We start from the raw sequence: 21719 nt of genomic DNA on the forward strand, positions 1-21719 counted from the left end.
TCCATGTTGGGACAATTGGAGTCCTGGCCTCTAGCTGCTCTTCCCTGCTAGAGATCTTTACTTTCCTTCTGATTTGAGTTACTGAAAGCTGTGTCAAAGTTGTTTACCAGCTCTTGCCTTGAGGATCAGAGGATAAGGTTTTCACCTGTTGGACCACTTGACTGTTGGGTATATAAGCCTCTATGGTGCTATGAATAAAGGGCTTCTTACCAGTGACTAGAGGTCCTTGTCTCTCTCTGTCTGTGAGTCGTAGTGTGTGTTTCAATCTCCAGCCCCTTGCCCGAAGCTTGCGAACTGTATGCTAGCACATAGAGAGCAGACAGGTGTTGTGCACTGAGCTTCCAGTCTTAAATAATTTTATTCATTTAAAAATATCATAACAAAAATCGCATATAACTTCTGAATACAACATCAATATTTACTTCTTATTTAATTGATGAAGACGTTATGGTGACTTGGACAATTAAATTGACATACTACAGGTGTTTTCTGAGTGGTGACAACTTAAAAAGTTGCTTATGCTACTTAACAAGCAGAGAAGAGAAATCAGTAACTACATAGTAGTTGCTATAACATGTCTTACTTTGCTCAGTAAGAGAAGAAAGGCTGAGATTTTTAAAACTACAAGCTTAATTTAATGCTAATCTCTTCTTCTTTGCATAGGTAATAAAAACATATTGTTTGATTTGGCCTGGCTTGATCCTGTGCAGGTCTTGTGTATGCCTTCCCAGTGCTGAGTTTATATAAGCAATGACCCCATCGTATAAGGCAAATATTGTTTGCTTTCATATGCCCTATGCCTCTGGGACATCTACCATCCCCCATTTCACAATTACTGAGCCTTGAGAGAAGGGGTTGTGATGGAAATGTCCCAGTTAGAACTAAACACTCCAAATTAGTCTCTTATTCTCTGAAAGTTAATTATTTGTGAGTTTCTATTTTAATTGGTATGTAACTGGAGACTGCACTTACGTTTCCTGGCCACCCTGACCTGAATAATTATACAGAAACTATATTAATTACAATATTCTTTGTCCAATGGCTTAATCATATTCCTAGCTAGCTCTTACATCTTAAATTTATGCATTTCTCTCATTCTATGTATCAAACAAGGCTGTGGCTTAACATTAAAGTTCCGATATCTTTCTCCTTTGCAGCTTTGAAGTATCTGCCTGATTCTATCTTCTTTCTTTCTGTATTCAGTTTAGTTTTTTCGTCTACCACCATTATGTCCTGCCATAGGCCAAAGCAGCTTCTTTGTTAACCAATAGTAGTAAAACATACTCACAGCACAAAGAGGGGAATCATACATTATTGATATATACTATAAAAAGGTTTACTGAGGAGGGTTGAGAGATGTATTGATCTATAAGTATAAAGATAGGAGCTTGGGAGGGAGTAATTTTATCCATTCATCAGAATAGTAGTAGGCTCTTCTCTATGGCTTATGACCTATCCAGATTTTTATCCTAGTCAGTTCCAGGAATGAGTTATTTTCTTGTGGAGTGGGAGAGTTCAATCAGAAAGTAATTAGTTACCTCAACAGCATCACTAACCTTATTGCTTCAGTGGACCTAATGTTGTCATATCAATTATTACTATAGGTCATAGAGTTCAAAACCAGATAAGACCTGTTTACTTTCATCTCCCTGTATTCTACATAGATTCTTACCACATGTCGATGTTTTAAAATTCAAATATGTGATATCTTCAACAATAGGATTTTATTATCAAGTTCTTTTTTTTTTTTTTTTTTTTTTTATTTTCGAGACAGGGTTTCTCCGTAGCTTTTGGTTCCTGTCCTGGAACTAGCTCTTCTAGACCAGGCTGGCCTCAAACTCATAACGATCCACCTGCCTCTGCCTCCCAAGTGCTGGGATTAAAGGCATGTGCCACCACCACCCGGCCTATCAAGTTCTTGAAATTAAAACGAATTACCGTATCCAAGCCTAAAGGCCTAGTTAGACAAGTTCAGATTAACCTTAAAAATCTTCCATGAATTAACTGATTGTGTCTATAAACCCTATAATGTCTTTAAAAAAAAAAACCCACTGTACGTGTATGAGAGGGGGTACTCTATGGCTAATGGTGTGAGAACCCTGGAAATGCTAGGTGTGTCCCGTTACATAATCAGTCTCTTCAGTGGCTACTTGTCCCTCATGAGACTACAAGAAACAATATTATCAAAAATTACTGATAAGGAAGGCCCAAGGTTTCTTCATATTTGGTTAAGATTGCTGATGTAATTAAAGTAATTGAGAAGTACATTCCTCTAAATATGGTGGTTTGAGTTGTATTGTTAACAAACCTAACCCTTTTCTGGGTATGCCAATATGGAATGCTATTGAAGGCCTACATTCACTTCTCTTCTAGAAATACCAAGGTTGTTTAGTGACAACCGAATTTCTGAGGTCAAAAGCATTCTGATATGTCTTTCATTTTGTTGCATATTGCAACACTGTCTTTTTATTATTATTATTTTTTTTATTGAAAAAAATTTCCACCTCCTCCCAGCCTCCCATTTTCCTCCCCCTTCCCCCACTCCTCTCCCCCTCACCCCACTCCTCTCCCCCTCCCTCTCCAGTCTGAAGAGCAGTCAGGGTTCCCTGCCCTGTGGAAAGTCCAAAGTCCTCCCCCTCCATCCTGGTCTAGGAAGGTGAACATCCAAACTGGCTAGGCTCCCACAAAGCCAGAACATGAAGTAGGACCAAGACCCAGTGCCATTGTCCTTGGCTTCTCAGCAGCCCTCATTGTCCCCCATATTCAGAGAGTCCGGTTTTATCCCATGCTTTTTCAGTCACAGTCCAGCTGGCCTTGGTGAGCTCCCAATAGATCAGCCCCACTGTCTCCGTGGGTGGGTGCACCCCTTGTGGTCCTGACTTCTTTGCTCATGTTCTCCCTCCTTCTGCTCCTCATTGGGACATTGGGAGCTCAGTCCGGTGCTGCAGTGTGGGTCTCTGTCTCTATCTCCATCCATCGCCAGATGAAGGTTCTATGGTGATATGTAAGATATTCATCAGTATGGCTATAGGATAGGGTCATTTCAGGTTCCCTATCCTCAGCTGCCCCAGGAACTAACTGGGGACATTGCCCTGGGCACCTGGGAGCCCCTCTAGGTCCAAGTCTCTTGCCAACCCTAAGATGGCTCCCTTAATTAAGATATGCGCTTCCCTGCTCCCCTATCCAATCTTCCTTATCCCAATCATCTCGTTTCCCCAAGTTCCCCCCATTTTCCCCTTCTCACTTTCTCTCCCTATCTCCCCTTACCCCCTCCCACTCCACCCCCAAGATCCCAATTTTTTGCCTGGCAATCTTGTCTACTTCCCATAACCAGGAGGATAGCTATATGTTTTTCTTTGGGTTCACCTTTTATTTTAGCTTCTTTAGGATACCAAATTATAGACTCACTGACCTTTATTTATGGCTAGAACCCAAGTATGAGTGAGTACATCCCATGTTCATCTTTTTGGGTCTGGCTTACCTCACTCAGGATAGTGTTTTCTATTTCCATCCATTTGCATGCAAAATTCGAGAAGTCACTGTTTTTTACTGCTGAGTAGTACTCTAATGTGTATATATTCCACACTTTCTTCATCCATTCTTCCATTGAAGGACATGTACGTTGTTTCCAGGTTCTGGCTATTACAAATAATGCTGCTATGAACATAGTTGAACAATATGACAAGGGCATTTGTTCAACACTGTCTTGTTGCTTCTGTTTCATTGTCCCTGTTTGAACTCTGTCACTCCAATAGCCTATCTTCAAACATACAGGAGATTTTCTGTTCATAACTATGGCCTCAAAGGATCATTCAGGTCAGAGTCTTCAATAATAATGATGCTACCTGAATAAATTCAGAAATTGATACATATCATAAATCCTATAGTTTTCCACTAGAGCGGAGTAGTCTATACAAAATAGGAATTCTTATGTAAATGTGTACCAAAGTAGCTCTCTCAGCCTACACTTTCTTAACATCGCTGTGTAAGAAATAGGAGTTTATTATAGAATGATTAGTTAAGCTTTTGGGCTCCCTCTCTACAATTTTCGGGTCATGTAACACAGACTTGCTTCAAATTTGCCATGTTGAAAAAACAAAACTTGAATTGAACTCTGTCCTCCAACCTCAGACACTCAACTTTGGCAATTATGAGTATAGTCTAACATGGCCAAACTTTCAGTCAAGAACTTAAAACCTTGAACTTACTTTCTTTAGTCAAGTCTTTTGTTTTTTCCCCAAAAGCTCAATGTACTAACTAGTCATTATTTCTTTTTCTACCCAAAACACTCTATGAGGCATTCGCCCAAACTAATTTGCTCCTTGACTCCAGAAGGCTGTATATAATAATATAACTAATACTTTGTCACTTCATACCGTGGACTACGAGGGCCCCGTTTATTAACCAAAGTAAGGCCTATAATACCATTTCATTTCAAAGAACCTATTCTGTCTTTAAGATTCTGAAATCACAGGAAATTGTAACTATCAGGGTTCATTCAAGAGAAGCAGTGTGGCTGTAGATGAGAATGGGTGGACATTACTTCTAGAGAAATAGGATCACCATGGATGAGAAGGGACAGCCATTTACTATAGGAGCTAAGCTTCATATAATGTAAAAAAAAAAAAAAGTGAGAAAAGATAGTCAAATTTCAGATGATTGCTGAACAATTTTTCTATTAGATGGAAATAAGTGAAATAAAAATAGCTTAAAGAGAAATCTGAGATGCTAAAGCCATCGGTAGCCTATGGAGCCCCAGAGGTGTTTCTCATAAAAGCATCATGGGGCAGCTGTTGTTGGAGGTTCTCTGTAGCTCTTCTCACTCATTTGACTGGTGCAGGTAAGGAATTACATTGTATTTTCCCTTTGTAGATCAGCTTTGTATTTGGACTCCTTGATGTTTGCTCACCATACAAATTTTGCAATTGAGGAAAACAGTAATAGTCTGAAACCAAAAGATGGGCACAGTATTCCGTCAGATGTGTCCTCTCCTGCCAGGCTTAAAGAGGGATTCCTGTTTCACTGGTTTCCTCTCGAGAAGACACCAGAGAAAATATTTCATGGTTTCATCATCAGAAGCAGCAACTATACTTTCCTGAATAAAGGACTTCCTTTTAGAAGCACATACATAAACATCAATTTTAAGGTTCTTTTGGCAATATAGGCCCCGGTGCTTAAATAGCAATTCCATTTTTCTGATAGAGGTCTCCTTTATACACGTTCATATGGACACTCATCTGTAAAAATAAAAGACTCTATTTTCTGCTTCTTTTTAAACATAATTATTAATTTTTAAAGTCATTTTAGTCATGTACCTATGTCTGCACCTATGCAAAGATGTGTGAATCTGAGTGTTGGTGGCTGCTGAACCCAGAGGAATTGGATCCCAGTGGAGATACACATGGTAATGAACTGCCTGATCTGAGGACCAGCAACAAAAATGCAAATCCCCTGCAACAGCAGTACTCACTTTAACCCAAATCCCACCATCCCCTTGTTTCTACATTCCATGAGATGATGCCAGGAAATACAAGTGATAAACAAACAAAAAAAAACCTTAAAAATGTGTTTATTAAATTCAAATTAATATATAGAGATGTCAAACCGTGATCTTTATTTTCTGATTCTGTATGCAGGGCAGGCATACCTTATTTCCCTTCTTTAAAGCATTGAAGTCATTGCTGATAGTTAAATTCCTTGACATTTAAGCCTGAAACCAAATATTTTAGAAAATGATAGTTGTGATGTTTGGAGAAAGACAGTGCTTACTCACTGTCCTCCTACACTCCAGCATCCACTGCCCTGAGCAGGGCTCTGGAAACTAATTTATAAATTTGTATCTCCAACAGTCAAAGGTGTACTTTATATTACTTGTTAAGTTAAATTATTTGACCTAAAGGCAGCAAACAGGTTATGCTCTTGATTTAAAAAAAAATGAATGTGGGTTTTCTTCCTGTTAGGAATATTATATAAGCTGCTGGAACTCCATGTAATGGATGTGAAAATCAACAAAAAAAAAACTTAACTAGGGTTAAAGACTCTGGTTTCTGCCAGAGCAGAATATTCTGCCTGAATATTTGGCACATTGAAGGGGACTCTTAGACTAGACATATATAAAATTTGATTACAAAAGGAATATTTTCTAGACAGAAAAAAAATTGAGACATTAATAAATTGTCACCGCATGAACTGGATGTAGAGTGACAATGGGACTCATAGCTGTGGGCACAACATACTCTGAACTGGTTTGTGACTGACCCCACCATGGGAACATCCATTCACATCCCTGAAAACCAGGACCTATCTGCTTGCTTTGTAGCATACACAAAATTCAGCTCTTCTTTGTACCCTAGAAGATAGTTTTGCATAGTGCCTAAAAAGTTTCTTTCAATAAATAGTAAGTTCACCTCACTCTGTTTTTGTCTTCCAAAAACAGTCTGCCTGTATGGCCTTGTCCATCTCTACCTGCATATTGCTTAGTCAAGCAAACACACTGCACCCTAGTACTCTGGCATCCTTCCTTGTTCACAGCAAGTCATGATTGACACTATTCTAGTCTCTGTGCTGAATATTTCTTCAATATTCAGCGTCTTCAATACCCTTCACCTACTTCTTTCTTCTAGCATCCAATTATCCTATAAAATGGCCGCTTCCAAGAGGAGAATTCTCTTCCCAACCATTACCCATTCTATTCCAATTTACTCTATTTGATTTCTACCATGGACTTTGTTACTATCTGGATTGGTTTATATAAAGATTATTTATTGTGCTCTCCATATCTGTATCTAAGTTTTACAAGAAGAAAGAACATATCCATCTTCTGTACAACTGTACTTCCAGCCTACAGAACATGTTTGGCACTAACAACTGTGTGTGGTCCACAATTATTTGAGATAAGACAGGGAGATGTTAGGAGCCTATGGTTTGTTGAGTGAGAAAGAAGGTCTGGAAGCACTCCACGTATCTCACAGAATTGCATACTCTCTTAGAAAGGGACTCTTTTTTTCTCCTTTTACTTATTATTTATTTATTTATTTTATTTTATTTATTTATTTATTTAAGATTTCTGTCTCTTCCCCACCACCGCCTCCCATTTCCCCCCCTCCCCCAATCAAGTCTCCCTCCCTCGTCAGCCCAAAGAGCAATCAGGGTTCCTTGCCCTGTGGGAAGTCCAAGGAACCCCCACCTCCATCCAGGTCTAGTAAGGTGAGCATCCAAACTGCCTAGGCTCCCACAAAGCCAGTATGTGCAGTAGGATCAAAAACCCATTGCCATTGTTCTTGAGTTCTCAGTAGTCCTTATTGTCTGCTATGTTCAGCGAGTCCGGTTTTATCCCAGGCTTTTTCAGACCCAGGCCAGCTGGCCTTGATGAGTTCCCGATAGAACATCCCCATTGTCTCAGTGTGTGGGTGCACCCCTCGAGATCCTGAGTTCCTTGTTCGTGTTCTCTCTCCTTCTGCTCCTGATTTGGACCTTGAGATTTCTGTCCAGTGCTCCAGTGTGGGTCTCTGTCTCCTTTCCTCGCCTGATGAAGGTTAATATTCAGGAGGATGCCAACATCAGCATTTAAGAACTATATTAATTCCAGCTATTTCCACTGCAACTATTGAAGAATAAGTCTCAAGTGATTCCTTGCTTGGATCCTGACAGAAATTTCAAAATTCTCCAGGTTTCTTTCAATCTCGTTCTGAGCCTACATCATAATGGTTAATTTTAAAGATTACCAATTGCTTCATATCACTTGTCTTCCTTTCAAAATTCTTCCCCTACTCAAAACAAAGGCCCGAATTCATGCATCCGTTGTCTCCAGAATCTCAGGTTAGTTAGCGCAGGCTTAGTCTTGATTTAATCTTCTAATTTCAAACCCTTGTCTCTACAGAATTCCCTTGATTCCTAACCATATCAGATTCACTTCTGCCTGTCATATTTTATACCCTTTTCTCACATAATTTCAGAGCCTCTTTTCTCACTTTTTTCCAGATCATGCCCAAGAGAAATATGAGTGTTTTTGTGACCATACTTACCACAATAGTAAACATCTCTTTTAGTTTCATTTCGGTAGTGATAAAATATCTTGAAAAAAGCACACATACACAGAGAGAGAAAGAGAAAGAGAAAGAGAAAGAGAAAGAGAGAGTGAGGAAGAGTTTGTTTTGCTAACAATTCCAGCTTTTAGTTTGTCATGGAAGGGAAATCATAACAGCAAGACCTTTAGACAGCTTGTCATACTCTGTCTGCAGCCAAGATCAGAGAAAAACAAGTAACTTTCTGATGTTTTCTGCTAGTTTTATTTACTTGCATATAAGTCCGGAACCCCTGCCTAGAGAATTGTGCCACCCACAGTGGGCTATGTCTTCGCATATCAATTGAAAATCAAGACAACTCATGATTGATGTGCTTACAATCCAGTGTGATCTAGATAATAATAAGGCTCTCTTCCAAGGTGATCTTATTGTGTCAAGTTGAGAGTTACAATTAACCATTCCGCCATCAACATTGGCTTTTAGGTAGCATATATCAGAATATGTTATGTTTTTCATTTAGCAGGTGATTTTTAGCTCTCATTACTGTCAACGTTTCTTCAGCTAAAACACAGTCTTGAAAACAAGGTCTGAATTTTTTTTTAAATTTATTTATTTATTAAGGATTTCTGCCTCGTCCCCACAACCGCTTCCCATTTCCCTCCCCCTCCCCCGATCAAGTCCCCCTCCCTCATCTGCTCGTTTGTTTCATTACAATTCTTCTGTTTCCTTGAACTTTGACGCTCCACAGGTACTAGTATATTTTTTGGGAGATTATTAATTGACAGGTTTTTCTTCATCAATTGAAGCTTTCTCCTACCTTGATATCAAACTTCATAAACCATTATTTTCATTTCAACTGCACTGGGGTTTTCTCTCCATGCAAGAGAAATTAGATTCCTCTCCCTGACATCTGGCAAAGGATTCATTTGGTAACAATGCTTTACTGAATTCATGATTTCTGGACATTTTGTTTTACTATAAGCTAACTTAATTGCTACATTACAATCTTATATGCACACAGCCTTTCCAATAACTAACTCTTCTTACACAGCCAATTTATATTTTAATCAGAAGACTTTTTGGCTTAAGAATTTCTCTATTGCCAACAATACATCTCAAAACTTCTGTAGCAAAGCACTCGTTTTTGTCCAAGTTTAACTCAGATTGGTATATTCTATAAAATATGCATGCAAACAACATTATGCAAACATATCCAATTACATTTCATAATACATGTATATGTACATATATGAATGTAAGAACAATTAATGAGAAAAGAGACAAAGAGACCATGAATTTGAAAGGCACAACGTGACAACTTTATATTTTCACTTGTTTTCAGACAAAATGCAAATTTTTCTTGCAGTTCAAGTTTTGGAAATAGATAAAGTCCAAATAATAAAAGCTCAGAAAGAAAGATTGGAGATCAACCTGAAGATCAGAATTGCAAAACAGCCAGCCATTAGCTCTTACCTCAACCTTAATCAAAAAATGGCGATCCTGCCTCCAGGAATCCCAGAATGAGACTGAGGCGGAGAGCTGTTTTCTCCCACTTTATAATCCTTTAGAGCTACGATTAAAGTCATGCACCACTGGAATTAAAAAAGTGTACCACTAGGTTTCTATGACAACTAGTGTGGCTATTGAGATTAAAGGTGTGTGTTGCCACTGCCTGGTCTATAAGGCTGACCAGGGGGACTGTTATACTCTCTAATATTCAGGCAAGATTTATTTATTAAAATAAAAATGGAATGTCACTATATTTCCCCTTTTTGACTAAAATAAAAAAGAAGGCTATAACTAATACAAGAAAAACTATATACAACAAGTACAATAAATATATACAATATATATATACAATATATATATATAGGCAATAAATACATCAACAATGTTTAGTACATTTGCACATGACAAATTCAGAGAAAATACTCCAAGCTTCCATATCGTGGTGAGCCCAAAGTCTTGTACCTAATTCACTTTTTATCATTACTTGTTTTCTGCATCAGGTAAACAAGGAAAACTATAACTATCTAGTCTTCAACTCCCTCAGAGACCCAAGAAAGAAATAATATTAACTCATAAAGCAGGAAGTGCAAACAAGCAGCTTCCAAATAATATTGAGAAATAACACAAACAGCTGACTTCCTGGATAATCACCCAAAGTTTCTCCACAACGTTGGGGAATCCATCTTCGGCCTACAGGCATGACATATCCAGCAGACTTCTCTGTGAAACAGGACATTCTGAAGGGCCATATGTTTCTGTCTTGACAATATTTGGCAGTCACTTTCTTTTGTGTCCTGCTTATAAATTAGGAGAGCATACTGTCAGTAGATGATGCAAGGGACTTTTCCTGACTAGCTGTTTCTGATTTCTGACTATTATTAACAGAGTAATAAGAAACATAGCTGAGCAAATGTCCCTTTGGTAAGATGAGGCATCCTTTGGGTATCTTCCCAAGAGTTGTATAACTTGACCTTGAGGTAGATTGATCTCATCTTCTAAGGAAAAGCCAAACTTATTTCATAGTGGCTGTTTTATTGCCAACAGCAATGGGTGAGGGTTCTGTTTACTTCAAATAACATTAATCTTCCATCACTAGATGAAGCTTTCAATTCTGGGAATATGTTATAAGTAATTGAGTTCTTGACCAAAAAGGTCCCACTCAAAAAAATAAAAATCCTATTGGTTTCTCTTCATAAAATGACAGCAAGGCTGAAGATAAAACCTACATAATTCACTGAACACAGAGAAGTCCATCTGGGGCATACCTAGAGCTTTACCCATTACAGATTGGTATGCATGTTACTGGAAGGTACTCTGAATGCTACCAAAAGATAAAGGTAAATACCAACCCAGATACAGACCCTTGGATCTTCAAGAATAAACAGCCTGCAAGATATTCTTGCAGTAGTGCAATAGTGGAACAAAGCTGTGGGAGCAACCAACCAATATATGATTTGAGTTAGGGTCCACTCCATGAAATTGAACCCATACCCTCTTTTGAATGGCCAGGTACCTAAAACTAGATAGGACAGGAACCTAGGGTAAAACCTAATACTACTGTTTTGCTAAAGGAACATAGTAACAAAAGGATACCTAACAACATTCTGCTATACCCATAGATCAATGCCTTGCTCAACCATCAGCAGAAAAGTTTCCTCTCTTTCAGATAGAAATAAATACAGAGACCCACAGCAATAAAATGTACAGAGAGTGAAAGACTTTTCAACAATCAGTCTTAATATAGATATGTTCATCAAATTCTGCCCTCAGGTCTCAGGAAAATCAGTGGAGGAGGAGGCAGATAGAGTGTAGGAGATGGGGATATGGAGGACACCAGAGAATCAAGACCATCTACAGAAAATAGAACTGGTACTCACAGGAACTCAGAGAGATTGTGGTCATGCACGGGGGCTTCAGTGGTGGGGTCCTAGAAATGAAAATGGAAGTGGACATAAGCCTCCATTGCTAACCCAGAAGCAATCTCCAATTGATAGCCACTTGCAAATGGAAATTTAGTTTTCTCCAAGGAAGTCTCACTAGGGAAACACTCTTAAACGCTTCTATGCCCAGTAATATACAGCCAAGAGAAAACAAACTCCACCAAATTTTTGGAGGTTCTTTGTCTGATAATATTAAATCAGGGCAATTTTTCTACATTATAAGTATTTTTAGTATAGATCATGGTCTCCAGTTTTGGGTTTTATGGTATTCTAGAGTGTATGAATCTGTATTGTATGTCTCTGTATCTCTATGCATTTTTTGTACTTTTTTCCCTTTGAATCTTTTTCTTCTTTGTTTTACCATTTCCTAATTTGTTTATGTTTTATTTGTTGATTTGTTTTTACTCTTTAGAATTCTAAAAGAAAGGTTGTGGAACCAGATGGAAGGGGAGATGGGAGGAACTTGAAAGAGTAAGAAGAGGGGAAACCATAATCAAAATATAGTGTATGAAAAAATTCTATTTTCAATAAAGGAAAAAATAGAAATATTGTCTTCTATCAAACTTCAGCTGTCAGACACCTTGAGGCAGTTGCCTTTGGCTAGATACAAGCTAGTTCTGCCTTTGCAGATTCAACCAGGTAAAAGGGAAATATATTTCACTGCAGTGTACTGAACAGGTATGTACATTTTTTATCATTTTTCTCTAAATAATGCATTGTCTCAACTATCCACATACAATTTATATTGTATTCTATGCTATAGGTCATCTAGTAATTATTTCTGAAGGAAGATTGCTGGGGCTATGTAAAAACACAAGGCTATTTCTCACACAAGACTTGAGCTTCTGTAAGAAGTTCTGGATTCAGTTGCCCGCAGATGAGAAAGATTGACTGTATGTGAATGTGTGTATACATATGAATGTGCATGCACATATGTCTATGTATATGTACACACATATGTATGCATAGGTTTATTCAGTGGAGAGGATGACCTTCGACTAGGAAGGCACCGCTCAAATCTGCATGACTACCCACCAGTTGCAGACTGAGCTGGATTTTTTTTCTTCCTACTGCTAACATCTGCATATACTTTCGTCCTTCAAGACAAGGGGACCCCCAACTTATACAGTTTGAGAAGATGGGTGAAAGCTGCAGATACATTTTCAATGAATTACTATTTATTAGACACCTTGCCAAGTATCCTTTAGACTTTAGGCCCCAAGGCAGCGGGAGAACTCTAGAGTTGTTTCTGCACATTGAGAGAGCGAGAGTGGTACTCAAATTAATCCTAGGTGCAACTGGGCATTTTTCCTGGGGAAACCACTGCAGGGTGAGGACATCTGCACACTTACATTTAAGGGAGCATATCAGAGCACAAATTGGGTCATCTCGGGAAATATAAAAGCATTATTCCTCTGAGATTTGAAAGAAAAAAATGTAATTACTTCTTCCACCAAGCATGAGTCTTTTCAATACCCTTCATTTTTGTCCGCTGGAAATGAAAAGAGGTTTACATTAAAAAGGCATTTCCTCTGACTCCATGTCCTTGAGCCACACAAATGTAAACCATCCCCTCCCTCCTTCTTTTGAAGAAAAAGGGGGCTTCAATCTTTCCTCCTGATCACGGTCCATTTAAATAAGGGGATAGAGTCCCATCTTTTCTATCAGCCCCATTGTTTGACTTGTCAGTAATAACACTTGAGCTGAAATTGTACAGGCGTCCTGGTAATTTAGTAATTATTGACATGGTGCTGAGGAGGAAATGATAGCAAACAGAAGGAACTGTTAAGGAGAAATGAAATAAAAGATGTTCATATCATTGTTGAATAATGGCTGAGATCATTTTGTCCTTTAAGTAGACCCGGGACACCTTTTTCCATTTTCCTGACACATTTATAATTTATGCTTTGTAATAGTTCCAAATATTTTTAGGACACTGGACTTTGTTTGAGAATCTTGCCCAGCTGAATGAGAATCACGAAACATACAGACAGCTGAGTGGGTGAAGTGACCTGCTGAGGCTTCCTATTTAAGACACAGCCCCTTTCTTCCTGCCCCTCTCCCCACCTAATGCTTTATTCTATTCTATCCTTTAAAATTTGCATTTTCATTTATTATCATCTGTGCTCTAGCAAGGACCTTAGTAGCTGGTCTACACTACGATAACCCGTGCAGGTATATCGGTAAATGGTGTTTGTTGCATGTAGTTGTTCTTTTCCTCAGGTGTATGCTTATTATAAAAACTTATTTGAAGTTTCACAAGCATGTTTTTTTCCATGATGGACTTAAATAATATTGCATTTTTTTGATTAATACAACTGTACTGTATAAAAGACTTTGGTGTATATTCGTGGCCATGCATGCTGACAGCATTGTTATAATGTTGAGTCATGGTATACAAATTTGGAAATCATTTGATGAAGGCATAAAAATATAGACTGTAAAAATATGCATAGATTTTTATAACCCTGCATTCTGGGAAACGAGAATAACATCCTTTGTATGAGCTTGTGGGTTGGTTGGTATTTCTAATGATCCATATAAGAACTGTTAAAGCAGAATGGCATTAATCCTTCTTTAATGTGTTCTGTACTCAAACCAGCACAAGTGTCAATGGCATTGGAAGCTTTTCTCCTAAAATGCACAGGTGTTAGCTATTAAAATGTTTCACCAAAAAGGGAAAGAATATACTTAAAATGTGTTGGACAAGTAACTGTCAAAAAAAAAAAAACGATGAGAAAACAACAAAGTTTGGTAGCATTCAGGATTAGATTGTATAACACGATGGTAAGATCAATAGTCACTGAGTTTATCCGTACTAAATGGGTTTAGCTGTGTTCGTTACCCTTATGAACCAGGTGCCATCTGCAGCACTGCGAAGGAAGGAACATCCTCCCTTCACTTAAGAGAACACATTATCATATTTTAAAATGGCATAAGCTGAGACTCAGAAGGGAGTTTCCAAAGGTGCCCAAATGGAGACCAAAGTCTAGTTAATCTCAGACTTCTTACTTTTCTGATCCCTGGGCAACAGTTTTCCACTACATCACTTTCCCCTTTCTCCTTTCTTCCTTCAAGCCTCTCCTGTGCCACTCGCTGCCAAACTGACAGCTTTTTTCTTTGATTATTACTCTCATATCTCTTTATGTGTGTGTGTATGTATGGAGACACAAATACATAATCTGTATATGTACACTTCAACCAGTTCTTTATATTACTTCTTTTAATTTTCTTCTCTTTCCACTGTTGTCCTATCACTGAAATGATTATTATAAGAATCAGATAGAACACACAATTTTTTTTAATATTTACAATACTGTTTGGCCAATAGCTTAAGCATATTTCTGGCTAAATCATATCTTAAAATAACACATCTTTATTGATATGTATATTGCCATGATGCTGTGGATACCAGGTAAAGTTTTGTCATGTCTGTCTCTGGTGGGGTTACATGGATTCACAGTGACTCTGCCTTCTTTCTTCCAGCATTCAGTTTAATTTTCCCTCCTAGTTAAGTTCTGCCTTGCTATAGGCCAAATGAGTGTCTTTATTAATTAACCAAAGAACACACAATTTTTTGAGTCAGTAAAGTGCGAATTCAGACACAAGCTCCGATGACAATTATACATCCAGGTTATTGCCTGATTTTCTTGTACTAGGTATATCATTCTTTCTCACAGCCTTCAAGTTGTGTTTAAAACCCCATTCGGTGGTTAAATATTAGTGATATTGGAAGAGAAGCTAAAGTACAAAACTGCAAAACCAGTGGAGATGTGCCATGAAAGCACATGCAAAAGACTGAGTTGTGCATTTGAGAATAAATTAGGAAGAACAATATTACATGGGAAGAGGGGGTATGGTGCAGGGTGAGAAACACTAACCAAGCAAGTAAGAAAACATATTGGATCCCTAATACCTATGTAAGTGCTGGGTTTAGCATTCCACCTATGGCTCCAGTCTCCTGGCATGGAGACCTTGGGTCCTAGGAGAAAGCTGGGAGCTCTGGTTTAATTAGGGAACCTTCCCCTAAATGAGTAACATGCTAGAGTGAATATGGGAAACTCCTAATATCAACTTCTGGTATCTACATGTATTCCTGTGAGTGCACACACACACACACACACACACACACACACACCTTCACAAGTATGCACCCACACACTATGAAATAATACACACAAGTGTGTACACCACACATACAAACACTTGAAGAAAAATGCTACATAACTAAACACACTGAAAAACATCGCCTATGTTCTCATTCTTCACTGTGCTGAAATTTTTGCATACTTTAAATTCCTTCCTTGACTATGCCCCTAAGGAGTTCATTGAGCTGCCTATGTACATCCAGGCAACTCAGAAGTCTGTGATCTTCTTTTCCGTTTTCTCCACTTCTAGGCAGAGAGGTTTTGTGGGCCGCTTTGTGTTGTAACTTTAGTTAGAATACCCTTACTAAGTGCAGGGGAGGTTGTAAGAATTCCAAAATCCAATCTACCGAGGCTGGATCAACATTCTTACTTTCTGCAGGAAATGTGTTGTGCCATGTCTGGTGAGTATAGATTCTTAAACTATGGGTTGTCGCTTCATGACTGACTGTATAAATGAATGTGAGGGTCATAAAAAATTTGACAACAGAAAAAGTTTTATGAACATATGGTGATCAAAAATTATTTTGAAATCAATTTAGAATGATCTAAAGTTTTCCTAGCAACCCTTGCCCATGTTGCATCATGTCGCTTGGCTGAATTCTGGGTTCTGCACCCCTGACACACATGTGTTCTGTACGATTCATAGTCAGAGCACCAGTAGACAGTGCCTGAGACCCCCAGTTCAGATTTAAGGCTGCTGAATACTGTGAGCCACCTGCTGTGCTTTCCCTGCCTGTGCAGAGTTTGTGTTCCTATAGGAACAATTAGCTGTGCAGGATGAAGAATTTTTATATCTTACTACAAATTTTAGACTATTGTTTTTAGAGTATTCTGCTTTAAAACTTATTGTTTGAGTTTTATCAAATAATCCTCAAATAATTTCTGTTTTAATTATTACTAAATTTTGAACAATTTCTGTAATGAGCCTACACACAATTCTACAATTGGGGGCTTTTTTGGTGTGTGTGTGTTTGCATGCACAATGATGTCCTCAGCATTTATAATTACAGAATACAAATATTGGCCAATTCTGAAACAACTTTAAGTATCAAAATTTAGTAAAAAATTCAATGATTTCTGTAAAAAAAAATATCAAACACAACCTTGATCATCAGTTTGCAAATTTGCTTCTTTAATTAATAACTGGTAAAAGTATATCTGTTGCAAATAATGACTTTATGATAATTTTTATGGTTTTATTATCCACAAATGTTTAATCTATTTAGTATAAATCTATTTGACTAGAGTTATGTAAAAGTTTGTCGGTTACCAAAAAGTTCTAAGTGAAAAAGTTTATAATGCCAAGGGGCTGGAGATCGGCTTGATGGTCAAGAGCATGAATGTTTTTTGAGGGTACCAGATTCAGACGCCAGTACCAAAGTCTGGTTGCCCAGAGCTGACTGTGATTTTGGCTCCAGCAGATCTTTTACCTTCTTCTGGCCTCGACAGGGACTACCCCAACACATGTACAGAAATGCACACATATACATAAGTAATTAATAGAACAGACCACTTCAAAAGAAGAATTCTTGCTAGATGTAAGCTAGCTAGGCAGTGTGCTTTATATCCTCCAAAATCCTCCTGCCTCTCCTCTCTCTTCTACTTTAATTCTCTTGGTAAAGGCAGCAACAGTAGCTTCTTCAAGATTTGTGCTTTTTACCTGCAGTGTACTTGGGTTGGTGAACATATAAGCCAAACATCAAAATCCCAAACAATGGCTTATATAAAATATATGGATGTGTCTTAATATGTCTGCAGTGCAATCTGTTGATAGTCATGAATTAAAATCCTCCGAACATTTCCAGGGCCAGCACCTTGTGGCATGATTCTATCTGTGGGATGCAGCCTCTTCATGTTAGGAAGAACATATGATTTCCTTGTTTCTACTCATGTAGAAGTGATTCAATGAAAAAAAAAAAGTGTCTACAAATGGTTACCATTTTACAAACCAATAAAAACTGATTTGCAAAATTGTGCCTGATCTTCAAGGATTGTAAAGGAAGAAATCATTTAAGATAGTCAATTACTTGAGATGCACTCTTTTGCTGGTAGAGGTAAATATTTAGGCTATTTCTTAAGAGAAGTTGAAACACCCCTATGTCTATATATCGTTTGAGCTATATTTTCTCTTGTTTAATAAAAAGAATTACTATATGCATTTATTGTGTGGAGAGGGGAGGCATGTGTGCCACTCCTGTGAATCCCAAGGCTCAAACTCTGGTCATTAGATTTGGTAGCAGGCTGTTTTATTGATTCTCTGACATTTTGCTGGCCTCCCTCTTATCTGCTCTGCTCTCAATTGTGAGGCAAAATGAATCAGAATAACATGCTTCAGTGATGAGTACTAACCAAGGGCTTAAAATCCATGACAGCTTTCAAAGCTTGATGAATGCATGTGACCTGTATACAACTATCATATGTAATAGATTATGAAAAAGAAATGTCCTTCAACTTGGTTGCCTCGGTACCTAGTATTGAGTTTGGCCTCTCCTCCCTGAAAACTTCTGAAGGATAAAGATTTCATTTGTTATGTTTGCCAGCAGCCCTCGTTTGGAGACAAAGGAATGCTGTTATGAAGAAGGAAACAGAACCTCGGGATCACAACAGCAGTGATGGTCCATTTGTAATTCTGGCACGAGCAAGTTTAACTTAGAACCAGGCTTAATGAGGGAAAGGAGTTCCTGTAAGCATGCAGCCACTGCTTGGACTTCACATTTTGGCCCTCAAAAAAGACAGAAAGCTTGGGGAAAGAGTAGATTGAATTACTCCAAACTCACTTCATTGCTTCTCTGCCAAGAAGCTATCCCCTTCCTCTTCGGCCTTACATCATCGTCTGGCAGGTAAAGCCCAGAATCGGTGATTGCAGCTGACTGTACCAAGAGTGGACAAAGTCCAAGCAAACACTCTAGACTGGTCGATGAACTCTGGGAGAGAACAAAATAGATGGGCTGGATCATAGTGATAGTGAGAGAGAGAGAGAGAAAGAATTGTTAAAAATGGTAGGACATCTTAGTAAGACACTTTGCACAAGCCATGTAACTGACTCACTGAGATATTCCTCAAACACACAGGCAGTTCATTACCACTTAGGTGATTTGAGTTTGTGGTGGTGTTCCTTTAGTGGCAGCCCACTGTTGGTGTTTGAGGTCTAGTTGTTCTCTAGCAAACAGGAATATATGCAAGAGATGTGTGAGTTCCTTAAGGAAGAGAGCAGACAAGTAAGGCAGCTGCTTCTCTTTAGATTGCACTGGGGGGAACAAGCCATATGACCACTGTGCTGCTCAGCTATTTTGTTATTTTAGTTTTGTCAAGTAGGTCATACTTAGAGTCGCCAGGGAAGTGGGATTTTTCAACTGAGAAAAATGTTTACATCAGATTGACATGTAGGTAGGACTGGGGGTATTTCCTTTATTAATGATGGGTATAGGAGGACCACCGCTACTGTGGGAGAATCTTCCCAAAGACAGGTGGTTCTGGGTTATATGAGAAAGCAGACCGAGCAAACCACAGAGAGCAGGACTGTAAGCAGCACTCCTCCATGACCTTTCTTAGTTCCTGCCTTAAATTCCTGCCCTTATTTCCCTTCATGATACAGTAAGCTGTATTTTTCCTCCTCCGATTTTTTTGAATCATCACATTTAGCGCAGTGATAGAAAGCAGATAAGGACAACCACAATAAACACAAGGGATAATGGGAAATCATTGGAGCCGCAAGTGTTTAAAGCCAAGAAAACATAATTTTCACGATCTGCTGTGAAGACGTGCCAGAGGGCATACGCTGCCAGAGTTTTAAGAAAGTGTAAAGAGGTGACTGGCATATATTGGGAAGAAGACAACATGGGTTATAGGAAGAAAGGAGAGTTAGAGTATGAAGAGACCTCCCCCTTTCCTCACTAGCATTGCAGCCCCTAGCACAGCCTTACTGTGGACCAGCCTGTACCTAGCTGTTTTGATCAGGCCTCATTTATACCTGTGCTAAACCTCTTAATGCCTGCACACTTCCCGAAGGCTCAAATTTGAATTTTAAAAATAACATGTACAGATTCACACACACTGAAACAATCTCTCTCTCTCTACACACACACTCACATACAGACATTCACATATATCGAGACTCTCTACAAACACACACACACATACTAATCCACACCCATGCTTTCTCTCTCACATTCTCATACTCTCTCAGACACACACATATACACCTCACACAAAGATCCTTTGAAATGTGAGTTAATTCCTTGGCTTCATTAGTAAAATAAGATGTGGTGAAGAAGACTGCTCCGTTCAAAGCTGCATTCAATTCCTCCTTGATTTCAGCTGTGTTTTTTCTCTAACATGGGATTAACCCCGTGATGGCCTCATCAAGAATAACTGTAAATTGTGGAGTATTAGCTGTGTCCTTTGGTCATTTCATGGAATGACACACAGACAGCACTCTGTCCTGAACAAGTGTGAGCCTGGTTTAACTAAAACATCAATAAAAGTGTGGAATTTTGAAGCATGGTCCCCTTCCTTCCGTTCTCCTAATAATGTCTTGTTGCTCCTTTGGAGAGCGCTGCGGACAAGAGAACTCAATCACACCTTCGCCACAGCCAGAAACAATTAAAAACTAGCTGCCTGGATTTGAAGATCTTGGCATCAGCCACAAACTGACGCCTTTCATAGAGGTAGACAAAGCCTGTCATGCTTACCCTGGCACTCAAACAGACCTGTCCCCTTGAGTGGATGTGGTGTGTGACATCTTGGACGTGAGCAAGGCTGCTCAAGCTTCCAATGTTACCCAGTGAGTTCCACTCTTCATACCATTTTCTTTTTCCTCCCAGGCTTCACCAGCGTGCTGGGCCTCTTGCTTCATTTGGTAAAAGTTAGGGGATACCTAATTCTTGGAATGATAAATCATAATGTAAGGAAAAAGCCAGGAAATCCCAACTATTCTCACATCCTTATTCTTTCCCTTTTTATAGAATACCCTTCCCCACATTATCCCATTACATTGGATAGTTAGAGATGCTTTAATAGTGCCAAATATTTTTCCCGTGTGTTTTCTAACCAATCTGATATTATAAGGCAACAAATAAGAAACGTCTTTGTTATGAAACCAGGAACAAAAGATACAGTGAAGAAGCATATTAAAATGTTCGGTAAATCCTAAAGTGAGATCTGTTTGTGAAGCCACCAGCTGTCACTTCTCCTGGCTGCCACACACTACCTATGTGGAACTGCCATCCGGCACCCATTGTCCCAATCCTATGCTGTACCTGCTCTGATTATTTTTTGATAGCTTCTAAACACACTACCCATGTGTTATCTTCATTAATTAAATATTAAATAACTTTTAAGTGTTATCATTAGTATAATTGTCAGTCTACTATATAATAAAAGTTTAAAAGAATAAAATAAATTGTTCTGTTTGTTGCTCAGCTCAGAACAGAATCCTATGCACAATAAAGAGCGTTCACTTCGGGACTTGCTAGATCTGGAATTTACAGTGGTTAAAATTCAGAGCTTTCAGTTTTGTTCTGAGTTATAAGTAGCTACTTCTGACATAGAGAAATACTTTCTAAGCTTAATGCAATCTTAAATTTGAGATTTTTTTTCAGGAGGAAAAACTAGTCCTTTTAGTAACCCACTGCTGGTCCTCATCTCCCCACCCCTGCTAGGAACTATTACTGGTCCGTGTGTCCTCACACACCCGCTCCATCCTTCCCTTCGGTAACTGTGCTTCTCATGTGATTTGTGGCAAGGTGCAGTGGAGGGGCCAATGCAAAAGCAGGTCATGAGACTGAACTGTCTTCTTTCCTCCAAACTGCCACCCAGAGGCCATGTGACTTGTAAATTCTTACATCTGCCTTTGCAGGCTTAGGGGCTGAATTGAGAGCTACTGGTAGTGGAGCCTTAGCCACAGGGTATGATAACTAAAAGCCTGAAAGGGCTAGCTTTGCCTCTTCACGACCACATGGCAGTACCTTTTCCATCAGCTTAGGATTCCTATTAAGCACCTGTTTTCTTAAACCAACAGGGGTTTCTGAACAGAAAATGACCGCACTGACCCTAGGAGCCTTGAGCTCACTGTTGGATACGTTCACTGAATCTAAGAC

Source organism: Microtus oregoni, unplaced genomic scaffold (genome assembly GCF_018167655.1).
Source record: "Microtus oregoni isolate MIOR12 unplaced genomic scaffold, Mior012 000000F_ref0000247, whole genome shotgun sequence".
Lineage (NCBI taxonomy): Eukaryota > Metazoa > Chordata > Mammalia > Rodentia > Cricetidae > Microtus > Microtus oregoni.